General features: G+C 48.6%; 1 protein-coding gene and 1 long non-coding RNA gene across 6 annotated transcripts in view; one reads left to right on the top strand and one right to left on the bottom strand.

The window, feature by feature from the left end:
* The window catches only part of MIPOL1 (mirror-image polydactyly 1), a 921,515-nt gene that overhangs the window by 594,605 nt on the left and 300,654 nt on the right, over positions 1–26,256 (top strand). The window lies entirely within an intron of this gene.
* The window catches only part of LOC134980861 (uncharacterized), a 199,385-nt gene that overhangs the window by 169,658 nt on the left and 3,471 nt on the right, over positions 1–26,256 (bottom strand). The window lies entirely within an intron of this gene.

Raw genomic sequence — 26,256 nt, 5'->3', positions numbered from 1 at the left:
CAATAATCTATAACTTAAATGATTCAGATTGGATAGCTATCTTGCAGAACATACACTGATATAAATATACACATAATTATAATAATATATATATGTATCATTCACTAGCCTTCTATGTGACTCATTTACCCATTCAGTGCTTCTAATTTGCATATCAAAGCTATTTGCTTTTCACTGCTAAGAAAAAGCAGTTACACAGGTTAATTTGTATTTCAATGGTCATCCTACAGCAAACAGAGAGTTAACTAAATCCTGGGAAAGAAGAAGAAAAAAAAAAGTATTTTTTTTCCTTTTCTTTTTTTGTCTGCAATTTCTCACACCAAGCCAAGCATTTATCTCACCATTTACTCTCACCAGGCCCAATTGAAACTATTTGTAATTGACTATGGCATGGGTTAAATAAATGCATTGTTAACTCATAAATGGTGCTTGATGTGACCAAGGAAACTGATTGTTCTGAGCAGACTGAAGATCAGCTATTTAGAAAATGACCTTCCTAAAATGGCCACTGCTCCTCCCCCTTCCACATCCATGAGGTTTACACAAAATTGTGGACAGGCCATGTGGTTAATCCAAAATGGAGGACAGACCATGCGGCTTCCTTTGTCACAAAGAAATCACACATTATACAAGCACCAGAAGTTATTTTAGGCCTGAGTTAAAAAAAAAACTATATCAAGACTATGCAGCAACTTTTAAATGTACTTTTAAACCTACTTAACAGATAAACAATCCAATCTGAATCAAACACAATATGACTTATTTGAACTTTGTTTTGCAACAATAAAAATACATTTTAGCATTTTAAATATTATGAGAAACGCATTGTCCCTTGAAATTTCATATCATTGGCTTACTGATATCACAACAATACACACGGATATGATTTTCTCAGCTTTACCATGTGTCCACCACAAGCTGATCGACCACAACGTCGCGTTTATAATGTACAGTGCATCATTAAGACCATGATATCCCAGACGAGCCCCCATATGTGAATACCAAATTGGTTTCTAACAAATATTTAAAATGCCCGCTCTAATATATATTACACAGCACTACAGGGTGCAGGGCGTGGGGGGGGGGCGCCCTGGGCAGCTGAAAAACATCCTCATTACTCCACTGGCAAGAGGGGACATTAGCGCCATTGCACTGTCCTAACCCCCGCCAGTATAAATATTAGAAAAAGCGGGACAGAAGCGCGCCATTTAGGGTGCGGAGCTTCTTCCTCACAGCTCACGGCACCCTTTTCCTCTCCGCAAGCTGCAGTCCTCCTCACGCTGACAAGTACCAGGGGTGCAAAACAGGGGGGGGAGGCATGTAAATTGGTGCAATATATGTGATGGTAAAAGCGCTATAGGTCTGAGGCAAATTCTTGGTGATTTCAGAACCGTTGATTTAGCGCTGGGTTGTGAGCTGGCAAATCCCCTCTGTGTCTCTCTGACAGACTTTACTGTGGGTCTGTCCCCTAGATGCCCGGTGTGTTTGTGGGTGTTTGGTGCACAAGTGTCGACATGTCTGAGGCTGAAGGCTCTTCCCAGGAGGAGGCTGTATTAGGGACACAAACGACTGCGGCGGTGACACTGTCGGCACCGCCGATGCCTGATTGGGTAAATGTGTTGAACGCCTTGAATGCTAATGTGGCTCTTATTAGTAAGAGGCTAGATAAGTCTGAGTCGCAGACCCAGGCATGGAAGAAATCTGTGGAAGATATGTTATTACAAAGTCAGGTCCCCTCGGGGTCACAAAAACGTACGTTGGCCCAGTTGGAAGACAATGCTACCGACACGGACTCTGATTTCAGTGTCGACTATAGCGATTCCAGATTAGATCCAAAATTGGCAAAAAGCATTCAGTACATGATTGTGGCGGTTAAAGAGGTATTACATATGACTGAGGACCCGGCTGTCCCTGATAAAAGGGTCTGTATGTATAAGTAAAGGGAACCTGAGATAACATTTTCTCCCTCTCATGAACTGAACACGCTATTTGAAAAAGTCTGGGAAGGTCCCGACAGAAAGTTTCAGATTCCCAAAAGAATTACGGTAGCTTATCCGTTTTCCTCGGCGGATAGGGAAAAGTGGGAGCCACCCCTCAGTGTGGACAAGGCCCTGTCACGTTTGTTTAAAAAGGTGGCTCTCCCGTCACCTGAAACGGCGGCCCTTAAGAATCCTGCAGATCGTAAACAAGAAACTACGTTAAAGTCCATTTATGCGGCCACGGGTACGCTACTCAGACCTGTCATTGCATCTGCGTGGGTAAGTAGTGCTATCGAATAGTGGGTAGATAACTTGTCATCTGATATAGATACGCTGGATACGGATAGCATCCTCTTGACGCTGGGTTATATCAAGGACGCTGCAGCATACCTTAAGGAAGCTGCAAGAGAAGCTGCAAGAGATATTGGTCTTTTGGGATCAAAGGCCAATGCCATGGCAGTCTCAGCTAGGTGTGCGTTGTGGATTCACCAATGGAATGCTGATGCTGATTCCAAGAAAAGTATGGAATCTCTACCATATAAAGGTAAGGCCTTATTTGGCGATGGCCTTGATGATTTGGTATCTACGGCTACCGCGGGTAAGTCATCCTTTTTGCCTTATGTTCCTCCACAACAAAAGAAAACGCACCACTATCAGATGCAGTCCTTTCGCCCAAATAAATACAGAAATGGCCAAGGTTCTTCCTTCCTTGCTACTAGAGGAAGGGGAAGAGGTAAACGATCACCAGCCTCGGCAGGCTCCCAGGAACAGAAGTCCTCCCAGGCTTCTGCTAATTCCACCGCATGACGTTGGGGCTCCTAAGCGGGATTCCGCACCGGTGGGGGCACGTCTCAAACTCTTCAGTCAGTTTTGGGTTCGTTCGGACCTAGACCCATGGATTTTACAAACAGTATCCCAGGCGTACAAGCTGGAGTTTCAAGACGTTCCCCTTCGCCGTTTTTTCAAATCGGCCTTACCAGCTTCTCTTCCGGACAGGGAGGTAGTTTGCGACGCAATACAAAAGTTGTGTCAAAATCAAGTTATCGTCAGGGTTCCCCAGTCACAACAGGGAGAAGGTTTTAATTCGAGCCTGTTTGTGGTCCCGAAGCCGGACGGCTCGGTCAGACCAATCCTAAACCTGAAATCCCTAAATTTCTACCTAAAGAAATTCAAATTCAAGATGGAGTCTCTCCGGGCAGTGATCTCCAGTCTGGAGGAAGGTGATTTTATGGTGTTGGTGGACATAAAGGATGCCTACTTACATGTTCCCATTTATCCTCCGCATCAGGCTTACCTGAGGTTTGCAATTCAGGATCGTCATTACCAATTTCAAACGTTGCCGTTTGGTCTATCCACGGCTCCGAGGATTTTCACCAAAGTGATGGCGGAGATGATGGTTCTCCTTCGCAAGCAAGGAGTCACAATTATCCCATACTTGGACGATCTCCTGATAAAGGCGAGATCCAGGGATCAGTTGGTGCCAAACATTGCACTCTCCCTGACAGTTCTTCAACAACATGGTTGGCTCCTAAACTTGCCAAAATCACAGTTGATTCCGACGATGCGGTTGTCGTTTTTGGGAATGATATTGGACACAGAACTACAGAGAGTCTTTCTTCCGGTGGAAAAGGCTCTGGAATTTCAGAGTCTTGTCAAACAAATTCTGAAACCAGCAACAGTGTCAATCCATCAATGCATTCGGTTGCTGGGGAAGATGGTTGCGGCCTACGAGGCCATTCAGTTTGGCAGATCCCATGCCAGAGTGTTCCAGTGGGACCTGTTGGACAAGTGGTCCGGGTCCCACCTGCACATTCACCGGAGGATAATCCTGTCTTCCAAGACCAGGGTATCACTCCTGTGGTGGCTGCACAGCTCTCACCTCCTAGAGGGGCGTAGGTTCGGGATACAGGACTGGATCCTAGTGACCACGGATGCGAGCCTCCGAGGCTGGGGGGCAGTCACAATGGGAGAAAACTTCTGAGGAAGATGGTTAAGTCAGGAAACTTGTCTCCACATAAATGTTCTGGAGTTAAGGGCCATTTACAACGGCCTTCTGCAAGTGGAACAACTTCTTCGAGATCTGCCTGTACTGATCCAGTCGGACAATGTAACAGCAGTAGCGTACATAAACCGTCAGGGCGGAACGAAAAGCAGAGTGGCAGTGGCAGAAGCCACAAGTATTTTCCGCTGGGCAGAAAAGCATACAAGCGCTCTGTCAGCGATCTTCATTCCAGGAGTGGACAACTGGGAAGCAGACTTCCTCAGCAGACACGATCTCCATCCAGGAGAGTGGTGCCTCCACCAAGAAGTCTCGCAGAGGTGACAGGTCGTTGGGGAGTTCCTCAAGTAGGAATGATGGCTTCTCGTCTCAACAAGAAGCTTCAGAAATATTGTTCCAGGTCAAGGGACCCTCAAGCAATTGCAGTGGATGCTCTGGTGACACCATGGGTGTTTCAGTTGGTGTATGTATTCCCTCCAATTCCTCTCATTCCAAAAGTTCTAAAGATCATAAGAAGAACAAAGATCCGGGCGATCCTCACTGTCCCAGACTGGCCAAGGAAGGCTTGGTATCCAGATCTTCAGGAATTACTCATAGGAGACCCTTGGCCTCTTCCTCTGTGCAAGGACCTGTTACAACAGGGGCCGTGCGTGTATCAGGACTTACCGCGGCTACGTTTGACGGCGTGGCAGTTGAGCGCAAAATCCTAGCCCTTTAAGGGTATTCCCAGTGAAGTCATTCCCACACTTATTCAGGCCAGAAAAGGGGTAACGTCTAAACATTACCACCGTATTTGGAAAAAATCTGTTTCTTGGTGTGTATTCCAAGAAGGCTGCTACGGAAGAGTTTCAGCTAGGAAGTTTTCTCCATTTTCTACAAGCAAGTGTGGATGCTGGCCTAAAATTGGCCTCAATTAAGGTTCAGATTTCAGCCTTATCGGTTTTCTTTCAGAAACACTTGGCCTCCCTTCCAGAAGTTCAGACTTTTGTGAAAGGCGTGTTGCACATCCAACCTCCATTTGTGCCTCCAGTGGCACCATGGGACCTTAATGTGGTGTTGCAGTTCCTTCAATCACATTGGTTTGAACCTTTACCGGAAGGTGGAGTTGAAATTCCTCACTTGTAAAGGGGTCATCCTGTTGGCCTTGGCATCTGCAAGGCGGGTGTCTGAGTTAGCGGCCATGTCTCACAAGAGCCCTTATTTGATCTTCCATGAAGATAGAGGTGAATTGAGGACACGTCAACAATTTCTACCGAAGGTAGAACCAACCTATTGTGGTGAACCAGCCTATTGTGGTGCCTGTGGCTACTGACGCCTTCGCCGAGTCAAAATCTCTGGATGTGGTCAGAGCTTTGAAGATTTATGTCACCAGAACGGCTCAGATTATGAAAACAGAGGCTCTGTTTGTCCTGTAGGCTCCCAACAAGGTTGGGTGTCCTGCTTCCAAGCAGACCATTGCACGCTGGATCTGTAACCCGATTCAGCATGCTCATTCCACGGCTGGATTGTCGTTGCCGGAATCGGTAAAGGCCCATTCCACTAGAAAGGTGGGCTCATCCTGGGCGGCTTTGCCGAGCAGCTACTTGGTTGTGGTCAGACACATTTGCAAAGTTCTACAAGTTTGACACCTTGGCCGATGAGGACCTTAAGTTCGGTCAATCAATGCTGCAGGGTCATCCGCACTCTTCCGCCCGTTTTAGAGCTTTGGTATAAACCCATGGTTCTAATGGTGACCCCAGCATCCTCTAGGACGTATGAGAAAATAGGATTTTAATACCTACCGGTAAATCCTTTTCTCTTAGTCCATAGAGAATGCTGGGCGCCCGTCCCAGTCTGCAGTTATTAGTTGTGGTTACACACATGTTGTGTTACATTTATTGTCAGCATGTTGCTGCAATTGTTCATGCCGTTGGCTTGTGTTCTCTTGAATGCCACGTTGTGCAGTATGCTTGAGGTGTGAGCTGGTATGGATCTCACCTTAGTGTAACAATAAATCCTTTCCTCGAAATGTCCGTCTCCCTGGGCACAGTTCCAATAACTGGAGTCTGGAGGAGGGGCATAGAGGGAGGAGCCAGTTCACACCTTTTCAAAGTCTTAAAGTGCCCATGTCTCCTGCGGATCCCGTCTATACCCCATGGTTTTAATGGAGACCCCAGCATCCTCTATGGCACAGGTTCTCAAACTCGGTCCTCAGGACCCCACACAGTGCATGTTTTGCAGGTCTCCTCACAGAATCACAAGTGAAATAATTAGCTGCACCTGTGGACCTTTTAAAATGTGTCAGTGAGTAATTAATACACCTGTGCACCTGCTGGGTTACCTGCAAAACATGCACTGTGTGGGGTCCTGAGGACCGAGTTTGAGAACCACTGCTCTATGGACTAAGAGAAAAGGATTTACCGGTAGGTATTAAAATCCTATTTTTTTAAAAAGCTTGGGAAAACCCTGAGAAAAAATTCCAGATACCGAAAAGGGTCCTGGTGGCGTTTCCTTTCCCTGTGGAGGATAGGAAAAAATGGGAAAACCCGCCGATTGTTGACGGGTTCCAGGATCCACTGCCTTGAAAGAGCCGGCTGATCGTAAAATTGATAATACGCTCAAATCCATGTACACGGCTTCAGGGGCTATACTACATCCTACTATTGCCAGTGCCTGGATTGCCAAAGCTATAGTAAAGTGGTCAGTCACGTTACTTGAAGATTTGGATAAATCTGATGTTGAATTGTTTTTGCGTAACATTCAGTATTCGGCAGGATTTATGGTAGAACCCATGAAAGACCTGGGTTCCATGGCTGCAGGAATTTCTTCCATGTCTGTTTCAGCTCGTCGAGGACTGTGGCTTCGACAGTGGTCTGCCGACGCGGAATCCAGGAGAAGTGTGGAGACCCTACCCTACGCAGGTCAGGCTCTCTTTGGGGAAGCGTTGGATGCGTGGATCTCCACCGCGACAGCGGGTAAGTCACCTTTTCTTCCCTCAGCTGCACCTGCTACGAAGAAACCCTTTTCTTCAACTGCATCACAGCCTTTCGGGCTGCCAAGCCACGAAAGGCCAGACCGTCCAACACCTTCTTTAGGGGAGGTCGGCCCAAATCCAAGAAACCTGCTGCTGCAGATTCCCAGGAACAGAAACCTGCTTCAGGTACGCCGAAGTCCTCCGCATGACGGTGGACTGCACGCCCCGCCCGTGGGGCCGGTGGGAGCGAGACTCAGGCATTTCTGTCACAGCTGGGTGTCGTCCGGCCTGGATCCCTGGGTGCAAGATATCGTGTCCCAGGGGTACAGGCTGGAATTTCAAGATCTCCCTCCTCACCGATTCTTGAATACAGGCTTGCTAGCTTTGCTGGCACACAGGGCGGTCCTGCAGGCAGCCGTCCAGAAGTTGGTGGAGGCACAGGTTATTCCTGTCCCTTCTTATATGCAAAACAAGGGTTACTATTCAAACCTTTTCGTGGTACCGAAACCGGATGGTTCGGTCAGGCCCATTCTGAACCTAAAATCGCTAAATCCCTGTCTGAAGGAGTTCAAGTTCAAAATGGAGTCTCTAAGGGAGGTGATCTCAGGTCTGGAAGAGGGGAAATTCCTGGTATCCCTGGATATCAAGGATGCATACCTCCACATTCCGATTTGGCCGCCGCATCAGGCTTATCTCCGATTCGCACTGTTGGACTGTCACTATCAGTTCCAGGCTTTACCATTTGGCCTCTCCACAGCACCAAGGGTATTCACCAAGGTGATGGCGGAAATGATGGTTCTCCTCCGCAGACAGGAGGTGAACATAATTCCATATCTGGACGATCTGCTGATAAAGGCATCGTCCAAGGAGAAGCTGTTACAGTCCATTCTTCTCATGACCCACCTGCTCAGGGAACACTGTTGGATCCTGAATCTTCCAAAATCAAATTTGGAACCAACCAGGAGGTTGTCCTTTTTGGGAATGATCCTCGACACGAAAGTGCAGAGGGTGTTTCTTCCAGAGGAAAAATCGTTGGTGGTATAAACAATGGTCCTGGATGTCCTGAGGCGAGCCCGGTTGTCGGTTCATCAGTGCATTTGCCTTCTGGAAAAGATGGTGGCCTCTTACGAGGCTCTACAGTACTGGAGGTTTCATGCTCTGTCTTTCCAACTGGATCTCCTGGACAAGTGGTCGGGATCCCATATGCATATGCACCAGAGGATACGTCTGTCACCAAGGGCCAGGATTTCACTCCTTTGGTGGTTGCAACTACCTCACCTTCTGGAGGGCCGCAGGTTCGGGATTCAGGACTGGATCCTTCTCACCATGGATGCAAGTCTCCGGGGCTGGGGCGCAGTCATTCAAGGGGAAACCTTCCAAGGAAGGTGGTCAAGTCTAGAAGCCGGCCTGCCGATAAACATTCTGGAACGAAGAGCCATCAACAACGGTCTTCTCAGAGTGGCCCAACTTCTGAGAAATCGGGCCATTAAAGTGCAATTGGACAATGTAACGACAGTGGTTTACATAAACCGACAGGGCGGAACGAAGAGCAGAGCTGCAATGTCAGAGGTGACCTTAGTCATCCTCTGGACAGAAAAACACGCGTTGGCGCTGTCAGCAATCTTCATTCCGGGAGTAGACAACTGGGAAGTGGACTTCCTCAGCAGACACGATCTCCAACCAGGTGAGTGAAGTCTCCATCCGGAGGGGTTCAAGGAGGTAACAGATCTTTGGGGCGTACACCAAATCGACATGATGGCCTCTCATCTCAACAAGAAGCTTCGGTGGTATTGTTCCAGGTCAAGGAACCCGCAAACAGTGGCGGTGGACGCCCTAGTGACTCCGTGGGTGTTCCAGTCGGTGTACGTGTTTCCTCCACTTCCACTCATTCCAAGAGTCCTAAAAATCATAAGGAGAACAGGAGTTCAGGCAATCCTCATTACTCCGGACTGGCCAAGAAGGGCTTGGTACGCGAATCTTCTGGATCTACTGTTAGAAGAGCCGAGGCCTCTTCCTCTTCGGGAGGACCTGCTGCAGCAGGGGCCATTCACCTATCAAGACTTAACCACGGCTACATTTGATGGCATGGAGGTTGAACGCCAGATACTAGCTCGGAAGGGCATTCCGAACAAGGTTATTCCTACCCTGATACAGGCTAGGAAAGGAGTAGCGTCAAAACATTACCATCGTATTGGAAAAAATATGTATCTTGATGTGAGTCCAAGAAGTTTCCTACGGTGGAGTTTCAACTGGGACGTTTTCTCCTCTTCCTGCAAACAGGTGTGGATATGGGCCTGAGCTTAGGATCCATAAAGGTCCAAATTTTGGCCCTATCCATTTTCTTCCAGAAACAGTTGGCTGCCCTCCCTGAGGTTCAGACTTTTTTGAAGGGAGTTCTGCACATCCAACCTCCCTTTGTACCTCCTACGGCACCCTGGGATCTTAATGTGGTGTTACAGTTCCTCCAGTTGGACTGGTTTGAGCGTCTACAGGAGGTTGAGGTCAAGTTTCTCACGTGGAACGCTGTCACTTTGTTGGCCTTAGCTTCTGCTAGAGGTGTGTCGGAGTTGGCCTTAGCTTCTGCTAGATGTGTGTCGGAGTTGGGGGCTTTGTCATGTAAAAACCCATACTTGATCTTCCATGAAGACAGAGCTGAGCTTTGGACACGTCAGCAGTTTCTTCCGAAGGTTGTGTCGGCATTTCATATCAACCAACCTATTGTGGTGCCAGTTGCGACTGATTCCTCAATTTCATCAAAGTCCTTAGATGTTGTAAGGGCTCTAAAAATCTATGTGAGGAGGACTGCTCGTCACAGAAAATCTGACTCTCTGTCCTGTATGATCTCAAGAAAATTGGGTGTCCTGCTTCTAAGCAGACGATCTCTCGCTGGATCAGGTTCACTATCCAGCATGGGTATTCTATGGCGGGATTGCCGTGTCCTACGTCTGTTAATGCCCACTCTTCTTGTAAGGTGGCGTCTTCATGGGCGGCTGCCCGAGGTGTCTCGGCATTACAACTTTGCTGAGCAGCAACTTGGTCTTGGTCGAACACGTTTGCAAAGTTCTACAAGTTCGATACTTTGGCCTCTGAGGACCTGACATTTGGTCTATCTGTTCTGCAGGAGCCTCCACGCTTTCCCTCCCGTTCTGGGAGCTTTGGTATATCCCCATGGTACTAATGTGGACCCCAGCATCCTCTAGGACATAAGAGAAAATAGGATTTTGGTTACCTACCGGTAAATCATTTTCTCGTAGTCCGTAGAGGATGCTGGGCGCCCGCCCAGCGCTTAGTTTTCCTGTTATCGTTATTTGGTTCAGTACAACTTAGTTTTACTTGAGTACTGCATTGTCACTTGGTAAGTAATGTTTCAGCGGTTGCTGAGTTTCAAGCTAGTTAGCTTGATGTGCCTTGTATGTGTGAGCTGGTGTGAATCTCGACACTATCTGTGTAAAATCCTTCTCTCGAAGATGTCCGTCTCCTCGGTCACAGTTTCTAGACTGAGTCTGGTAGGAGGGGCATAGAGGGAGGAGCCAGCCCACACTCTCAAACTCTTAAAGTGCCAATGGCTCCTGGTGGACCCGTCTATACCCCATGGTACTAATGTGGACCCCAGCCTCCTATGTGGACTACGAGAAAAGGATTTACCGGAAACATAAAAATAAAATAACAATAAAGTAGAAAAATCGAACTGAAATAGATAAGGAAAAAGACAAAGGTGGCAAGCAGCATAAACAGTACAAAGTTAAAAATGTTTTACAGCCTTTTAAAAGGATTCTTTTTTGGAGGTGTAGAGGAGGTACTGTCATGCGTAATCTGTTTACACCCAATTGGGCTGCAGTGCTAGCATTTCCTTATTTACCAAGCAACCTGTACCACAAGTGAGTTTCTTTTTGCTTTTTTCGGTACCACTCTGATTACCAGGTGTCCTGCTCTAATAAACCGTCATATTTAAAAAAAAAAATGTTTTGGTTTTGTGTTTTAATATGGTAAATATTAAAATCTAAAATAAAAATATATATTTCTCTGACGTCCTAAGTGGATGCTGGGGACTCCGTCAGGACCATGGGGATTAGCGGCTCCGCAGGAGACAGGGCACAAAACTAAAGCTTTAGGATCAGGTGGTGTGTACTGGCTCCTCCCCCTATGACCCTCCTCCAAGCCTCAGTTAGGTTTTTGTGCCCGTCCGAGCAGGGTGCAATCTAGGTGGCTCTCTTAAGGAGCTGCTTAGAAAAAGTTTTTAGGTTTCTTATTTTCAGTGAGTCCTGCTGGCAACAGGCTCACTGCATCGAGGGACTTAGGGGAGAGAAGTTCAACTCACCTGCGTGCAGGATGGATTGGCTTCTTAGGCTACTGGACACCATTAGCTCCAGAGGGAGTCGGAACACAGGTCTCACCCTGGGGTTCGTCCCGGAGCCGCGCCGCCGACCCCCCTTGCAGATGCTGAAGATTGAAGGTCCAGAAACCGGCGGCAGAAGGCTTTTCAGTCTTCATGAAGGTAGCGCACAGCACTGCAGCTGTGCGCCATTGTTGTCACACACTTCACACCAACGGTCACGGAGGGTGCAGGGCGTTGCTGGGGGCGCCCTGGGCAGCAATGTATAATACCTTATTCTGGCTAAAAATACATCACATATAGCCCCTGGAGGCTATATGGATGTATTTAACCCCTGCCAGGTCTCAGAAAAACGGGAGAAGAAGCCCGCCGAAAAGGGGGCGGGGCCTATTCTTCTCAGCACACAGCGCCATTTTCCCTCACAGAAAGGCTGGTGGGAAGGCTCCCAGGCTCTCCCCTGCACTGCACTACAGAAACAGGGTTAAAACAGAGAGGGGGGGCACTTATTTGGCGATATGTATATATATATTAAAATGCTATAAGGGAAAAACACTTATATAAAGGTTGTCCCTGTATAATATAGCGTTTTTGGTGTGTGCTGGCAAACTCTCCCTCTGTCTCCCCAAAGGGCTAGTGGGGTCCTGTCCTCTATCAGAGCATTCCCTGTGTGTGTGCTGTGTGTCGGTACTTGTGTGTCGACATGTATGAGGACGATGTTGGTGAGGAGGCGGAGCAATTGCCGGTAATGGTGATGTCACTCTCTAGGGAGTCGACACCGGAATGGATGGCTTATTTAAGGAATTACGTGATAATGTCAACACGCTGCAAGGTCGGTTGACGACATGAGACGGCCGGCAAACCAATTAGTACCTGTCCAGGCGTCTAAAACACCGTCAGGGGCGTTAAAACGTCCTTTTACCTCAGTCGGTCGACACAGACACAGACACGGACACTGACTCCAGTGTCGACGGTGAAGAAACAAACGTATTTTCCTTTAGGGCCACACGTTACTTGTTAAGGGCAATGAAGGAGATGTTACATATTTCTGATACTACAAGTACCACAAAAAAGGGTATTATGTGGAGTGTGAAAAAACTACATGTGGTTTTTCCTGAATCAGATAAATTAAATGAAGTGTGTGATGATGCGTGGGTTTCCCCCGATAGAAAATTATTGGCGGTATACCTTTTCCCGCCAGAAGTTATGGCGCGTTGGGAAACACACCTTAGGGTGGATAAGGCGCTCACACGCTTATAAAAACAAGTGGCGTTACCGTCTCCAGATACGGACGCCCTCAAGGAGCCAACTGATAGGAGGTTGGAAAATATCCTAAAAAGTATATACACACATACTGGTGTTATACTGCGACCAGCGATCGCCTCAGCCTGGATGGGCAGCGCTGGGGTGGCTTGGTCGGATTCCCTGACTGGAAATATTGATACCCTTGACAGGGACAGTATTTTATTGACTATAGAGCATTTAAAAGATGCATTTCTATATATGCGAAACTCTGGCATCAAGAGTAAGTGCGATGTCCATATCTGCCAGACGATGTTTCTGGACACGACAGTGGTCAGGTGATGCAGATTCCAAACGGCACATGGAAGTATTGCCGTATAAAGGGGAGGAGTTATTTGGGGTCGGTCCATCGGACCTGGTGGCCACGGCAACAGCTAGAAAATCCACCTTTTTTACCCCAAGTCACATCTCAGCAGAAAAAGACATAGTCTTTTCAGCCTCAGTCCTTTCGTCCCCATAATATCTGCTCAGGGATAGAGATAAGGGAAGAAGACTGCAGCAGGCAGCCCATTCCCAGGAACAGAAGCCTTCCACCGCTTCTGCCAAGTCCTCAGCATGACGCTGGGGCCGTACAAACAGGTGCGGTGGGGGGTCGTCTCAAGAGTTTCAGCACGCAGTGGGCTCACTCGCAAGTGGACCCCTGGATCCTACAAGTAGTATCCCAGGGGTACAGATTGGAAATTCGAGACGTCTCCCCCTCGCAGGTTCCTGAAGTTTGCTTTACCAACGTCTACCTCCGACAGGGAGGCAGTATTGGAAACAATTCACAAGCTGTATTCCCAGCAGGTGATAATCAAAGTACCCCTCCTACAACAAGTAAAGGGGTATTATTCCACACTATATTGTGGTACTGAAGCCAGACGGCTCGGTGAGACCTATTCTAAATGGAGTCACTCAGAGCAGTGATAGCGAACCAGGAAGAAGGGGACTATATGGTGTCCCTGGACATCAAGGATGCTTAGCTCCATGTCCAAATTTGCCCTTCTCACAAAGGGTACCTCAGGTTCGTGGTACAAAACTGTCACTATCAGTTTCAGACGCTGCCGTTTGGATTGTCCACGGCACCCCGGGTCTTTACCAAGGTAATGGCCGAAATGATGATTCTTCTTCAAAGAAAAGGCGTCTTAATTATCCCTTACTTGGACGATCTCCTGATAAGGGCAAGGTCCAGAGAACAGTTGGAGGTCGGAGTAGCACTATCTCAAGTAGTTCTACGACAGCACGGGTGGATTCTAAATATTCCAAAATCGCAGCTGTCTCCGACGACACGTCTGCTGTCCCTAGGGATGATTCTGGACACAGTCCAGAAAAAGGTGTTTCTCCCGGAGGAGAAAGCCAGGGAGTTATCCGAGCTAGTCAGGAACCTCCAAAAACCAGGAAAAGTGTCAGTGCATCATTGCACAAGGGTCCTGGGAAAAATGGTGGCTTCTTACGAAGCGATTCCATTCGGCAGATTTCACGCAAGAACTTTTCAGTGGGATCTGCTGGACAAATGGTCCGGATCGCATCTTCAGATGCATCAGCGGATAACCCTGTCTCCAAGGACAAGGGTGTCTCTTCTGTGGTGGCTGCAGAGTGCTCATCTACTAAAGTGCCACAGTTATGCATTCAGGACTGGGTCCTGGTGACCACGGATTCCAGCTTGAAAGGCTGGGGAGCAGTCACACAGGGAAAAAATTTCCAGGGAGTGTGATCAAGTCTGGGGACTTCTCTCCGCATAAATATACTGGAGCTAAGAGCAATTTACAATGCTCTAAGCTTAGCAAGACCTCTGCTTCAAGGTCAGCCGGTATTGATCCAGTGGGACAACATCACGGCAGTCGCCCACGTAAACAGACAGGGCGGCACAAGAAGCAGGAGGACAATGGCAGAAACTGCAAGGATTCTTCGCTGGGCGGAAAATCATGTGATAGCACTGTCAGCAGTTTTCATTCCGGGAGTGGACAACTGGGAAGCAGACTTCCTCAGCACGACCTCCACCCGGGAGAGTGGGGACTTCATCGAGAAGTTGTTTCCACATGATTGTGCACCGTTGGGAAAGACCAAAGGTGGACATGATGGCGTCCCGCCTGAACAAAAAACTGGACAGGTATTGCGCCAGGTCAAGAGACCCTCAGGAAATAGCTGTGGACGTTCTGGTAACACCATGGGTGTACCAGTCGGTGTATGTGTTCCCTCCTCTGCTTCTCATACCAAAGGTACTGAGAATTATAAGACGTAGAGGAGTAAGAACTATACTCGTGGCTCCGGATGGGCCAAGAAGGACTTGGTACCCGGAACTTCATGAGATGCTCACAGAGGACTCAGGGCCTCTGCCGATAAGAAGGGACTTGCTTCAGCAAGTACCATGTCTGTTCCAAGACTTACCGCGGGTGCGTTTGACGGCATGGCGGTTGAACGCCGGATCCTAAGAAAAAAAAAAAAAGGCATTCCGGAAGAGGTCATTCCTACCCTGGTCAAAGCCAGGAAGGAGGTGACCGCACAACATTATCACCACATGTGGCGAAAATATGTTGCGTGGTGTGAGGCCAGGAAGGCCCCACGAAGAAATTTCAACTCGGTCGATTCCTGCATTTCCTGCAAACAGGAGTGTCTATGGGCCTCAAATTGGGGTCTATTAAGGTTCAAATTTCGGCCCTGTCGATTTTCTTCCAGAAAGAATTGGCTTCAGTTCCTGAAGTCCAGAAATTTGACAAGGGAGTACTGCATATACAACCCCCTTTTGTGCCTCCAGTGGCACTGTGGGATCTCAACGTAGTCCTGGGATTCCTCAAATCACGTTGGTTTAAACCGCTCAAATCTGTGGATTTGAAATATCTCACATGGAAAGTGACCATGATGTTGACCCTGGCCTCGGCCAGGCGAGTGTCAGAATTGGCGGTTTTGTCTCACAAAAGCCCATATCTGATTGTCCATTCGGACAGGGCAGAGCTGCGGACTCGTCCCCAGTTTCTCCCTAAGGTGGTGTCAGCGTTTCATCTGAACCAGCTTATTGTGGTACCTGCGGCTACTAGAGACTTGGAGGACTCCAAGTTGCTAGATGTTGTCAGGGCCCTGAAAATATAGATTTCCAGGACGGCTGGAGTCAGGAAAACTGACTTGCTGTTATCCTGTATGCACCCAAAAAACTGGGTGCTCTTGCTTCTAAGCAGACGATTGCTAGTTGAATGTGTAGTACAATTCAGCTTGCACATTCTGTGGCAGGACTGCCACAGCCAAAATATATAAATGCCCATTCCACAAGGAAGGTGGGCTCATCTTGGGCGACTGCCCGAGGGGTCTCGGCTTACAACTTTGCCGAGCTGCTACTTGGTCAGGGGCACACCCTGGCTGAGGAGGACCTGGAGTTCTCTCACTCGGTGCTGCAGAGTCATCCGCACTCTCCCGCCCGTTTGGGAGCTTTGGTATAATCCCCATGGTCCTGACGGAGTCCCCAGCATCCACTTAGGACGTCAGAGAAAATAAGATTTTACTTACCGATAAATCTATTTCTCGTAGTCCGTAGTGGATGCTGGGCGCCCATCCCAAGTGCGGATTGTCTGCAATACTTGTACATAGTTATTGTTACAAAAAAATCGGGTTGTTATTGTTGTGAGCCGTCTGTTCAGAGGCTCCTACGTTTGTCATACTGTTAACTGGGTTTAGATCACAAGTTATACGGTGTGATTGGTGTGGCTGGTATGAGTCTTACCCGGGATTCAATATCCTTCCTTATTGTGTACGCTCGTCCGGGCACAGTATCCTAACTGAGGCTTGGAGGAGGGTCATAGGGGGAGGAGCCAGTACACACCACCTGATCCTCAAGCTTTAGTTTTGTGCCCTGTCTCCTGCGGAGCCGCTAATCCCCATGGTCCTGACGGAGTCCCCAGCATCCACTACGGACTACGAGAAATAGATTTATCGGTAAGTAAAATCTTATTTTCTCTAACATCCTAGTGGATGCTGGGGACTCCGTAAGGACCATGGGGAATAGACGGGCTCCGCAGGAGACTGGGCACTCTAAGAAAGATTTAGTACTACTGGTGTGCACTGGCTCCTCCCTCTATGCCCCTCCTCCAGACCTCAGTTAGAATCTGTGCCCGGCCAGAGCTGGGTGCTTTTAGTGGGCTCTCCTGAGCTTGCTAATAAGAAAGTATTTTAGTTAGGTTTTTTATTTTCAGAGAGCTTCTGCTGGCAACAGACTCTCTGCTACGAGGGACTGAGGGGAGAGAAGCAAACCTACTAACTGCGGCTAGGTTGCGCTTCTTAGGCTACTGGACACCATTAGCTCCAGAGGGTTCGAACACAGGATCTGAACCTTGGTCGTCCGTTCCCGGAGCCGCGCCGCCGCCCCCCTCGCAGAGCCAGAAGACAGAAGCCGGCAGAAGCAAGAAGACATCGAAATCGGCGGCAGAAGACTCTTGTCTTCACATGAGGTAGCGCACAGCACTGCAGCTGTGCGCCATTGCTCCCACACTAACCCACACACTCCGGTCACTGTAGGGGCCCTGGGCAGCAATTAAGTACCTCCTGGTAAAATCAGCATATATACAGTTGGACACTGTTATATGCATAAGCCCCCGCCATTAATTTTACACAAAATCGCGGGAGAAGCCCGCCGCTGAGGGGGCAGGGCCTTCTTCCTCAGCACTCACCAGCGCCATTTTCTCTCCACAGCTCCGCTGAGAGGAAGCTCCCCAGGCTCTCCCCTGCAGAAGCACGATAGAGAGGGTGAAAAAGAGAGGGGGGGCACATAAATTTGGCGTAAAAACAATATATACAGCCGCTACTGGGTTAACACTAAGTTACTGTGTGATTCCTGGGTCATATAGCGCTGGGGTGTGTGCTGGCATACTCTCTCTCTGTCTCTCCAAAGGGCCTTGTGGGGGAACTGTCTTCAAATAGAGCATCCCCTGTGTGTGTGGTGTGTCGATACGTGTGTGTCGACATGTCTGAGGTAAAAGGCTCCCCTAAGGAGGAGATAGAGCAAATATGTGTGTGAGAGGGTGTCTCCGTCGACAACGCCGACACCTGTTTGGATATGTGTAAGTGCTGAGGTGAATTTATTGCACAAAAGATTAGAGAACAGACAGGAAATATACCCATGTCTGTCCCTGTGTCACAGAGACCTTCAGAGTCTCACAATGCTCGCTATCCAAAATAATAAACACTGATATCGACACGGAGTTTGACTCCAGTGTCGACTACGATAATGCAAAGTTACAGCCAAGATGGCTGAAAGGTATTCAATATATGATTATTGTAATAAAAGATGATTTGCATATCACTGATGACTCATTTGTCCCTGACACAAGGGTACACATGTTAAGGGGAAGAAAGCTGAGGTAAATTTCCCTCCTCTCATGAGGAAAAAGAGCGGGAATCTCCAGACAAGAGACTGCAGCTTCCCACAAAAAATTCTCAGACAGTATCCTTTCCCCACTAGGGCCAGGATGTGTTGGGAATCTTCCCCTAGGGTGTCCTGTTTGCACAGAAGGTAGCACTAGCTATTCTCAGGGATCCTGCAGATAGCGTGCACATTCTAGTATACTACTCAGACCGGCGATTGTGTCGGCATGGGTTTATAGCGCTGTGGCAGCGTGGACAGGTACCTTATCAGCAGAGTTTGAGACCCTAGTATGCATATAGATATATAGATATATATATATATATATATATGTATATATAGAGATATATATATATTAAAGATGCTGTCTTAAGTGATATATATATATATATATATATATATATAAAACATGCCCAAAGAGACTTGAGTATACTGGGTCCTAGAGTCAAAGCTATGTCGATTTCTGCTTGACGTGTCCTGTAGAATATGCAATGGACAGATGATGCCGACTTAAGAGGCATGTGGAAGGCTGAGGATTGTGTGGAGAAGGGTTCTCGGACCTGGTCTACACAGCTATAGCTGGTAATTCTGATATTTTGCCTTATATTCCTGCACAGCCTAGGAAAGCACGACATTATCAAATGCAGCCTTTCGAATAAAGAAACAAGAAAGTCCGAGGTGCGTCCTTTCTTGCCAGAGGCGGGGGCAGAGGAAAGAAGCTGCACAACACAGCTAGTTCCCAGGAACAGAAGTCCTCCCAGGCCTCTACAAAAATCCACCGCAAGGCGGAGCTAGGCCCGGTGGGGGCACGCCTTCGTCAGTTCAGCCACAAGTGGGTTCACTCCCTGTTAGATCCCTGGGCAATAGATATTGTGTCTCAGGGATACAAGCTGGACTTTGAGAAGATGCCCCCTCACCGACGGCCCTGCCGGCTTCCCCCCACGAGAGGGAAACAGTGTTAACTGCAATTCACAAATTGTTTCTTCAACAGGTGGTGGTCAAGGTTCCCCTCCTTCAACAAGGAGGGGGTTATTATTCGACCATGTTGTAGTCCCGAAACCAGACGGTTTGGTCGGACCCATATTGAATTTAAAATCCCTGAACATATACCTGAAAGGGTTCAAGTTCAAGATGGAATCGCTAAGAGCGGTTATTGCAAGCCTGAAAGGGGGAGATTTTATGGTGACTCGGGACAAAAAGGATGCATACCTTCATGTCCCCATTTATCCACCTCATCAATTTCAGACGTTGCCGTTTGGTCTCTCCACGGCCTTGAGAATATTCACCAAGGTAATGGCGGAAATGATGGTGCTCCTGCGGAAGCAAGGTGTCACTATTATCACGTACTTGGACGATCTCATAAAAGCGAGATCAAGAGAGCAGTTGCTGAACAGCGTATCACTTTCTCTGGAAGTGAAACGGCAACACGGCTGGATTCTATATATTCCAAAGTCGCAGTTGGTTCTTACAGCTCATCTGCCTCTCCTAGGCATGATCCTAGACACAGACCAGAAAAGGGTTTATCTCCCGATAGAGAGAGCTCAGAAGCTCGTGACACTGGTCAGGAATCTATTAAAACCAAAACAGGTGTCAGTGCATCACTGCACTCGAGTCCTGGGAAGGAGGGTGGCATCATTTGAGGCCATTCCATAGGAGGACCTTCCAATGGGACTTACTGGACAAGTGGTCCGGATCACATCTTCGGATGCATCGGTTAATCACCCTATCCCCCAGAGCCAGGGAGTCTCTCCTGTGGTGGCTGCAGAGTGCTCACCTTCTCGAAGGTCGCATATTCGGCATTCAGGACTGGGTCCTGGTGACCACGGATGCAAGCCTCCGAGGGTGGGGGGCAGTCACACAGGGAAGAAATTTCCAAGGGCTGTGGTCAAGGCAGGAGACTTGCCTTTACATCAATATCCTGGAACTAAGGGCCATATATAACGCCCTAAGTCAAGCGGAGACCCTGCTTCGCGACCAACCGGTTCTGATCCAATCAGACCGCAGTGGCTCATGTAAACCGCCAAGGCGGCACAAAGAGCAGGGTGGCGATGGTAGAAGCCACCAGAATTCTTCGCTGGGCGGAGAATCACGTAAGCGCACTGTCAGCAGTGTTCATTCCGGGAGTGGACAACTGGGAAGCAGACTTCCTCAGCAGGCACGACCTCCACCCGGGAGAGTGGGGACTTCATCAGGAAGTCTTCACTCAGATTGCAAATCGATGGGAACTGCCACAGGTGGACATGATGGCGTCCCGCCTCAACAAAAAGCTAAAAAGATATTGCGCCAGGTCAAGGGACCCTCAGGCGATAGCTGTGGACGCACTAGTTACACCGTGGGTGTTCTAGTCGGTCTATGTGTTTCCTCCTCTTCCTCTCATACCAAAGGTGCTGAGAATTGTAGGAAAAAGAGGAGTGAGAACAATACTCATTGTTCCGGATTGGCCAAGAAGTACTTGGTACCCGGAACTGCAAGAAATGCTCACAGAAGACCCATGGCCTCTGCCTCTCAGACAGGACCTGTTGCAACAAGGGCCCTGTCTGTTTCAAGACTTACCGCGGCTGCGTTTGACGGCATGGCGGTTGAACGCCAGATCCTAGTGGAAAAAGGCATTCCGGATGAAGTTATTCCTACGCTGATAAAGGCTAGGAAGGACGTGACAGCAAAGCATTATCACCGTATATGGCGAAAATATGATTGGGTGTGAGGCCAGGAAGGCCCCTACAGAGGAATTCCAGCTGGGTCGATTCCTGCACTTCCTACAGTCAGGTGTGACTATGGGTCTAAAATTAGGGTCCATAAAGGTCCAGATTTCGGCCCTATCCATTTTCTTTCAAAAAGAACTGGCTTCACTGCCTGAGGTTCAGACGTTTGTTAAGGGAGTGCTGCATATCCAGCCCCCTTTTGTGCCACCGGTGGCACCTTGGGATCTTAACGTGGTGTTGGGTTTCCTGAAATCCCACTGGTTTGAGCCACTTAAGACTGTGGAGCTAAAGTATCTCACGTGGAAAGTGGTCATGCTGTTGGCGTTAGCTTCGGCTAGGCGTGTGTCAGAATTGGCGGCTTTGTCATGTAAAAGCCCCTATCTGGTTTTCCATATGGACAGGGCAGAATTGCGGACTCGTCCGCAATTTCTGCCAAAGGTGGTGTCATCTTTTCATTTGAACCAACCTATTGTGGTGCCTGCGGCTACTTGTGACTTGGAGGATTCCAAGCTGTTTGACGTAGTCCGGGCTTTGAAGATTTAGGTAACCAGAACGACTGGAGTCAGGATGACTGACTCGCTGTTTATCCTGTATGCATCCAACAAGCTGGGTGCTCCTGCTTCAAAGCAAACTATTGCTCGCTGGATCTGTAACACGATTCAGCAGGCTCATTCTGCGGCTGGATTGCAGCATCCAAAATCAGTGAAAGCCCATTCCACAAGGAAGGAGGGGTCTCGGCATTACAGCTTTGCCGAGCTGCTACTTGGTCGGGTTCAAACACCTTTGCAAACTTCTACAAGTTTGATACCCTGGCTGAGGAGGACCTTGTGTTTGCCCATTCGGTGCTGCAGAGTCATCCGCACTCTCCCGCCCGTTTGGGAGCTTTGGTATAATCCCCATGGTCCTTACGGAGTCCCCAGCATCCATAAGATTTTACTCACCGGTAAATCTATTTCTCGTAGTCCGTAGTGGATGCTGGGCGCCCGTCCCAAGTGCGGACTTTCTGCAATACGTGTATAGTTATTGCTTAATAAAGGGTTATGTTATGTTGGCATCCATTGGTTGATGCTCTGTTGTTTGTTCATACTGTTAACTGGGTAAGTTTATCACAAGTTATACGGTGTGATTGGTGTGGCTGGTATGAGTCTTACCCTGGGTTCCAAAATCCTTTCCTTGTAATGTCAGCTCTTCCTGGCACAGTTTCCTTAACTAAGGTCTGGAGGAGGGGCATAGAGGGAGGAGCCAGTGCACACCAGTAGTACTAAATCTTTCTTAGAGTGCCCAGTCTCCTGCGGAGCCCGTCTATTCCCCATGGTCCTTACGGAGTCCCCAGCATCCACTACGGACTACGGGAAATAGATTTACCGGTTAGTAAAATCTTATTATTTGCTTCACTAAAGAATAAACATTTGATTATTTTGTGGCACATCTACTGTATTTTTATTAAAGCATCACAAGTGGCTAATACTGAGCCCATGTATGCTTAAAAGGTCTGTTATCACAATTGTGTAATTTTTTTACATCCAAATGCTGGGGTGTTTTGAGGGGATTAATAGAGACACAATACAGACATCAACATGTACAGGTTATATAAGAGATGAAGAGTGCATACCATATTGGAAATGGCCGTTCAGTTGTCAAACGACTAAATGAACTAGTCATAGTCCTTCATGGTAGGTGAGTTGTTGGATGTGTATTATAATTTAGATTGTATGTAAGATCGCAAGAGCAGGGACTTCTTTCCTCTTGTGCCTTTCCTTTTCTTACTTACACTATCTCATGGGCCCTACAGACTCGGCGATGTGCCGCCGAGCTGCCCGACCGCTGATACGGCAGACGGGCGACTCGGCAGCGGGGGGGCTGTGACGGGGGGAGTGAAGTTACTTCACTCCCCCCGTCACACGGCTCCATAGAACTGCAGGCAAATATGGACGAGATCGTCCATATTGGCCTGCATGCACAGCCGACGGGGCACCAGCGATTAAAGAGCGCGGGGCCGCACATCGTTCATCGCTGGTGCCTCCACACTGCACGATATGAACGTTATCTCGTTCATTAATGAACGAGATCATTCATATCGTGCAGTGATGTTGGCCAGTGTGTAGGGCCGATTATATTCCATACTCTCTTTGATGGCACCTAAACCCTGTTTCTCTGACGTCCTAAGTGGATGCTGGGACTCCGTAAGGACCATGGGGATTAGCGGCTCCGCAGGAGACTGGGCACAACTAAAGAAAGCTTTAGGACTACCTGGTGTGCACTGGTTCCTCCCACTAAGACCCTCCTCCAGACCTCAGTTAGATTCTTGTGCCCGGCTGAGCTGGATGCACACTAGGGGCTCTCCTGAGCTCCTAGAAAGAAAGTATATTTAGGTTTTTTATTTTACAGTGAGATCTGCTGGCAACAGACTCACTGCAGCGAGGGACTAAGGGGAGAAGAAGCGAACCTACCTAACAGGTGGTAGTTTGGGCTTCTTAGGCTACTGGACACCATTAGCTCCAGAGGGATCGACCGCAGGACCCGACCTTGGTGTTCGTTCCCGGAGCCGCGCCGCCGTCCCCCTTACAGAGCCAGAAGCATGAAGAGTCCGGAAAATCGGCGGCAGAAGACTTCGGTCTTCACCAAGGTAGCGCACAGCACTGCAGCTGTGCGCCATTGCTCCTCATGTACACCTCACACTCCGGTCACTGATGGGTGCAGGGCGCTGGGGGGGGGCGCCCAGAGGGCAATATATGACACCTTGGCTGGCAAATCTACATCATATATAGTCCTGGAGGCTATATAGATGTAAAATTACCCCTGCCAGTATTCCAGAAAAAGCGGGAGAAAGTCCGACGAAAAAGGGGCGGGGCTTCTCCCTCAGCACACTGGCGCCATTTTCTCTTCACAGTGCAGCTGGAAGACAGCTCCCCAGGCTCTCCCCTGTAGTTTTCAGGCTCAAAGGGTTAAAAAGAGAGGGGGGGCACTAAATTTAGGCGCAATATATGTATACAAGCAGCTATTTGGGGAAAAATCACTCAGTTATAGTGTTAATCCCTGCATTATATAGCGCTCTGGTGTGTGCTGGCATACTCTCTCTCTCTCTGTCTCCCCAAAGGACTTTGTGGGGTCCTGTCCTCAGTCAGAGCATTCCCTGTGTGTGCGCGGTGTGTCGGTACGGCTGTGTCGACATGTTGGATGAGGAAGGTTACGTGGAGGCGGAGCAGAGGCCGATAAATGGGATGTCGCCCCCTGTGGGGCCGACACCAGAGTGGATGGATAGGTGGAAGGTATTAACCGACAGTGTCAACTCCTTACATAAAAGGCTGGATGACGTAACAGCTGTGGGACAGCCGGCTTCTCAGCCCGCGCCTGCCCAGGCGTCTCAAAGGCCATCAGGGGCTCAAAAAAAAGCCCGTTACCTCAGATGGCAGACACAGATGTCGACACCGAGTCTGACTCCAGTGGCGACGAGGTTGAGACATATACACAATCCACTAGGAACATCCGTTACATGATCTCGGCAATGAAAAATGTGTTACGCATTTTCTGACATGAACCCAAGTACCACATAAAAGGGGTTTTATTTTTGGGGAGAAAAAGCAGCCAGTGTTTTGTTCCCCCATCAGATGAATGAATGAAGTGTGTAAAGAAGCGTGGTTTCCCCCGATAAGAAACTGGTAATTTCTAAAAAGTTACTGATGGCGTACCCTTTCCCGCCAGAGGATAGGTCACGTTGGGAGATATCCCTTAGGGTGGATAAGGCGCTCACACGTTTGTCAAAAGGTGGCACTGCCGTCTTAGGATACGGCCACCTTGAAAGAACCTGCTGATAAAAAGCAGGAGGCGATCCTGAAGTCTGTATTTACACACTCAGGTTATATACTGAGACCTGCAATTGCCTCAGCATAAATAGTGCTGCTGCAGCGTGGTCTGATACCCTGTCAGATAATATTAATACGCTAAGACAGGGATAATATTGTGCTAACATTGAGCATATTTAAGACGTTGTCTTATATATAAAGGATGCACAGAGGGATATTTGCCGGCTGGCATCCAGAATTAATGCAATGTCCATTCTGCCAGGAGGGTATTAGAAACCCGGCAGTGGACAGGTGATGCTGCCTGTAAAAGGCACATGGAGATTCTGCCTTATAAGGGTGAGGAATTGTTTGGGGATGGTCTCTGGGACCTCGTATCCACAGCAACAGCTGGGATGAAAATTTTTTACCTCAGGTTTCCTCACAGCCTAAGAAAGCACCGTATTTTCAGGTACAGTCCTTTCGGCTTCAGAAAAGCAAGCGGGTCAAAGGCGCTTCCTTTCTGCACAGAGACAAGGGAAGAAGGAAAAAAGCTGCACCAGCAGCCAGTTCCCAGGATCAAAAATCTTCCCCCGCTTCCTCTGAATCCACCGCATGACGCTGGGGCTCCACAGGTGGAGTCAGGTGCGGTAGGGGCGCGTCTCGGGAACTTCAGGGACCAGTGGGCTTGCCCACAGGTGGATCTCTAGGTTCTGCAAATAGTATCACAGGGATACAGGCTGGAGTTCGAGGCGACTCCCCCTCGCTGTTACCTCACATCAGCCTTGCCGGCTGCCCTCGGAGAAAGGTAGTACTGGCGGCAATTCACAAGCTGTACTTCCAGCAGGTGAAAGCAAGGTACCCCTCCTTCAACAAGGCCGGGGTTACTATTCCAAAATGTTGTGGTACTGAAACCAGACGGTTCGGTGAGACCCATTCTAAAATTGAAAGCCTTGAACACTTATATACGAAGGTTCAAGTTCAAAATGGAATCGCTCAGGGCGATTATTGCAAGCCTGGAGAATTTCATGGTATCACTGGACATCAAGGATGACTACCTGCATGTCCCTATTTACCCTCTTCACCAGGAGTACCTCAATATTGTGGTACAGGATTGTCATTACCAATTCCAGACGTTGCTGTTGGTCTGTCCCCGGCACCGAGGTATTTACCAAGGTAATGGCCGAAATAATTATCCCATACTTGGACGATCTCCTTATAAAGGCGAGGTCCAGGGAGCAGTTGTTCGTCGGAGTAGCACTATCTCGGGAAGTGCTACAACAGCACGGCTGGATTCTGAATATTCCAAAGTCGCAGCTGGTTCCTACGACGCGTCTACTGTTCCTGGGTATGGTTCTGGACACAGAACAGGATAAAAAGGGTTTCTCCCGGAGGAGAAGTCCAAGGAGTTGTTGTCTCTAGACAGAGACCTCCTAATACGTATACAGGTGTCGGTGCATCAATGCACGCGAGCCCTGGGAAAGATGGTAGCTTCTTACGAAGAAATTCCATTCGCCAGGTCCCATGCAAGGATTTTCCAGTGGGATCTGTTGGACAAGTGGTCCGGGTCGCATCTTCAGATGCATCGGCAGATAACCCTGTCTCCAAGGGTCAGGGTGTCGCTGTTGTGGTGGCTGCAGAGTGCTCATCTTCTAGGGGGCCGCAGATTCGGCATACAGGACTGGGTCCTGGTGACCACGGATGCCAGCCTTCGAGGCTGGGGGGCAGTCACACAGGGAAGGAACTTCCAAGGCTATGGAAAAGTCAGGAGACTTCCCTACACATAAATATTCTGGAACTGAGGGCCATTTACAATGCCCTAAGTCAGGCTAGACCCCTGCTTCAACACCGGCCGGTGCTGATCCAATCAGACAACATCACGGCGG

This window comes from Pseudophryne corroboree, chromosome 12, assembly GCF_028390025.1.
Source record: "Pseudophryne corroboree isolate aPseCor3 chromosome 12, aPseCor3.hap2, whole genome shotgun sequence".
NCBI lineage: Eukaryota > Metazoa > Chordata > Amphibia > Anura > Myobatrachidae > Pseudophryne > Pseudophryne corroboree.
Note: the sequence above shows the minus strand (reverse complement) of the source record. Positions and strands in the feature narration are given on the sequence as shown.